Genomic DNA, 4,596 nt, shown 5'->3' on the forward strand with positions numbered 1-4,596 from the left:
GCACAAGTCCATGGAACTTGGAAAGATCTAAAAGATATCCCCCCCACCCCATCTCCACCGGAAGAAGTATGGTTCACTGATAGTAACAGCTACATGGACAATGGACTTTGACGGGCCAGTGTAGCTGTTACCACTGCCACTTCAGTCCTGTGGGCTGAGCCCCTCCTTGCTGGAACTTCTGCCCAAAAAGCTGAACTCATAGCCCTAAAGGAGCTAAAGGCCCTAGAGCTCGGAGACAAAAGAGAAATTACCATCTATACTGATAGCAGGTATGCCTTTGCTACTGTCCATGTACACGGAGCCATATATATATAGAGAGGGCTCCTCACGGCAGAGGACAAAGACATTAAAAATAAACAGGAAATCCAGGTCCTCAGGTCCATGTGGTGCCCCCAAAAGTTGACAGTAGTGCACTGTCCAGGACAGCAGAAAGGAACTGATGAGGTGGCACAAGGAAACAGGTTGACTGACTTAACAGCCAGAGAAGCGGCCAAGAGAACTGTTAACTTAAGTAATAATACTGTCCTGGTTACTCGAGCTCTACAGGTTCAGCCTATTTTGGAGGACTCTCCCAAATATTCTAACCAAGAAAAAAAATGGGCAAAAAGCCACCAGAGGACCATGAGACCAGATGGATGGTAGCTCGTGGAAGATAAGATCTAGTTATCTAAAGAAATAACTACTAAACTCTTCTCCCAGCTGCACCAGGTGACTCATCTGGGGGTGCAGAAGATGGAGGAGCTACTCCGTACCTCTCTATACTATATTAGACATTTAAGAAAAACCTTAGAAGAAATTAGGGCCAAATGCAAAATCTGCCCCATGGTTAATATAGGCCCAGACATAACACCACAGGCCACGGGCAGAGAGGGCATAGACCAGGAGCCCACTGGGAGATAGATTTCACAGAAATCAAACCAGGAAAATACGGGTATAAGTATCTATTAGTTTTTACAGATACTTTCTCAAGATGGATAAAAACTTTCCCTACCAAACGGGAGACTGCAAATGAAGTAGTTGGGAAGCTGCTGGTAGACATAGGCCCAAGGTTTGGATACCCCTTGACTATTGGGTCAGACAATGAACCTGCCTTTGTCTCTCAGGTTAGCCAAGGGGTAGCTCGAGTTTTAGGGACAGATTGGAAATTGCACTGTGCCTACTGCCCTCAAAGTTCCAGGCAGGTAGAATGGATGAACTGAACTTTGAAGGAAGTTTTATCAAAAATGGCTTTAGAGACTGGCGAAAACTGAGTAACACTCCTTCCTTTAGCCTTATTTAGGGTACGCAATACCCCCTATAAATTACATTGTTCCTCCTATGAAATAATGTATGGAGTTCCTCCACCTATACTTCCTGCTCTTAAGACAGAGCATTCCTCTACTCCAGATTTAAGACAGTTCCTGGAAAACCTCCAAACTGTACATGCAGATATTTGGCCCAGGCTAAGTCAGCTATATGCTAAACATACTAATGTTGACCCCCACCCTTTCAAACCAGGTGACTCCGTTTTGGTGCAGAGACACCGTTCAGAGACACTAGACCAAGGTGGAAAGGTCCATACTTGGTGCTCCTCACCACCCCAACTGCTGTGAAAGTGGACAGCCTCGAAGCATGGATCCACTCCTCCCACGTCTGCCCATTCCCAGTGCCGTGAGACGCCCAAGCACAGAGTTGGACTGCCATTAAAGACCCCATCAACCCACTCCACATCAAGATAAGAAAACAGAACTATCCTGTTAAATGTATATAGTACTATTATTCCCAGCCCCCACACTCCTCTAAATACAACCTGCCAGGTACTCCTGCCTGACACCGGGGAAATCCTATACCAGACTTCCAGAGTCTATCCTAAAAGAACTTGGTTCCCAGACCTCTATTTTAATTTGGAGGACTTGTTTAAACTTCAACTATGGCATAGACCTGACTTGTCAGATACCTTCTTTGTGTGCCCAGGGCACCTCCCAGACAAATGTGGGGGAGCAGGCTCCTTTTTCTGTAAGGACTGGAGTTGTGTCACCACAGGCCAAACCTGGTGGAAACCAATACGAGGAAATGATCTAATCACTGTAAAAAAATATTCCACCTGTCCAGGTACCTGCCTCTCTAAAAATCCAAAATGTGACATTATTGTCATTAGCTTCACAAAAAGAGGTAAAAATATGCAAGAAGGATAGGTGTAGGGAGAAACTAGGAAATGCAGCCTTACTTAAAATTAATATCAGACCCAGGTGCTGTCTTCCAAATTCGAGTTATATATAGTCTCCCCATAACGAAAACTCCTACGAGATTAGGGCCCAAGCCCATTTTCAATCTCCCTGTACTACTTCCAACAGCCACTGTTGCTGCTCCTGTAGTTACTACTTCTGTGCCAGTTCAAATAGCAGCTACTCTAACTACTCTAGCCATTCCAGCCCTAACACCTGACCCCGACCCTATATGGAATATAATCATCAGCATTTATCAGGTACTTAATGCCTCCCGGCCCAACATCACTAAACAATGTTGGCTTTGTCTAAACACAAAACCATCTTATTATGAGGGAATAGCAGTGGCAGGGAACCCCATTAATACCAACGAACACACTGAGTGCCGGTGGACTCAGCAAGGACCCAGGCTTTCCCTACAGTCAGTTATAGGCCAAGGAACCTGTGTAGGGCAACAACCCACGTCCCAAGACTTTTGCACCAACACTGTAACCTAGGACAGTGTAGGATACCTGATTCCTCCTAATAACACTTGGTGGACATGCTCCACGGGTCTAGCCCCATGTCTAAACGGAATGGTCTTAAACATAACCTGTGACTTTTGTGTCCTAGTCCAACTAATTCCTAGGCTTACCTATTATAACAAAGATAAGCTTATATCTAGCTTATGAAACTTACAGCCAACAGCATAAAGTTAAAAGAGAGCCGGTTACAACTATAACTTTAGCTGTACTAATGGGGCTTGGAGTTGCTGGAGCAGGAACTGGAATATCCTCTTTAATACTACAGGATAAAAATTATGGGGCCCTACGGGCTGCGATAGATTTAGATATAAAAAGAATAAAAAAATCCATCTAACACTTGCAAGAATCACTAACATCCCTCTCATAGGGATGGATTAGACTTCCCTCTCACAGGTGAGGATTAGACTTACTTATTCTCCAACAAGGAGGTCTGTGCGCTGCCCTTGGAGAAGAATGCTGTTTTTACATAGATCACTCAGGGGTAGTCAAACAATCAATGGAACTAGTTTGAGAAGGACTTCGAAAGGAAAATTAAAAAGAGAACAATCCCAAGGCTGGTATAAAAGCCTGTTTTCTAAATCTCCTTGGTTAACAACCTTATTATCCACTATAGCTAGCCCTCTCCTTATCCTTTTGCTGCTAATAACAATTAATCCATGTATAATCAATAAGCTACTAGTTTTCATTCAAAATGGAATTAATGCAGTTCAACTTCTAGTCTTACAATCCTCTTATACCCCCCTTAATACCAGTGAAGACCCAGAGTTGCCAAAAGTCCATGATTGGTCTCCTCTATGTTCAAGAGAGGAAATGTGGGAGCCAAACTAATTAACTCAGGTCACAGGTCAAACTACCTCCTTTTGTTGTTTATTCAGAACAAAGGCCGCTGCATACCAAAGACCTTATCATATCTAGGTGTTACAGTCCACATCCTGACCCCCTCCTCTTTTTGTACTAGCCACTCTACTCTGCACTCACCCCACTTGCGACCCCCTCCCCTTTTTGCACTTGCCACTCTACTCTACAATTGCCCCACTTGTGAAATTTATCCCTTCCTTCTCATTCGCCCACCTGAGACAAAGAAGACTAGTCCCTGAGCCAATCAACCCTGAACATGACCACCCTGTACCTGTCAGTTTAAGACAGACATGGTTTACTTACCAATAAGGGGATGGGGTGGGATGGTCTAATGGGAAAGAAGAGGGAGGGGTATAAAGGGATTTTCAGGGTAGTCTGTAAGGACTGTTTCTGCTTCTTCTTAAAGGGCAGCCTAGGCTCTGAACTTGAATGAATAAAACTCCTCGTGCCTTTGTAGTGATGTTCAGACTCAGAGTGGTGCTTGAATTGAGTCTGGGGGTTAACAGCTCATAGTCAATGGCTAACTGATATGAATGTGTGAAAACCTGCACTTCTGGTCTCAGATTTATGGCATCAGTCATATTTTAGAGCTCCCCATGAGGTTCACTTTAAGCATAAACTTTAGCCAGATTTACTCTTTCTTTAGATTTTTTCTTCTGCCCCATTCTGCTTCCCTTAATTCCTTACAGGTTTCTCCTGAAAACACTGCCTCACATAATACACTGACTCAAGAACCTGCATCTTGGTCCCTGCTTTTAGGCCACCCAACCTTATACCTTTGCATAGGGCAAGTCCCTAAGGAAGCTGTTTCTTTAGCATGTGCATGTACTATCCACTCCTAACAGGTACAATGCACACATTCTGGATAAGGGCACACTTATAATTTTGATCTAAGTGTAGAAAGCAAATTGTGTAACCAAAATGTGTAATATTATGAAATCAATAAAAAAAAATACAATGTATGTGGTTCATATCTGAGTCACAGCACCAAAAAAAAAAAAAAAAAAAAA

Source organism: Otolemur garnettii, unplaced genomic scaffold (assembly GCF_000181295.1).
Source record: "Otolemur garnettii isolate 467f Iridium unplaced genomic scaffold, OtoGar3 scaffold00114, whole genome shotgun sequence".
Taxonomy (NCBI): Eukaryota; Metazoa; Chordata; class Mammalia; order Primates; family Galagidae; genus Otolemur; species Otolemur garnettii.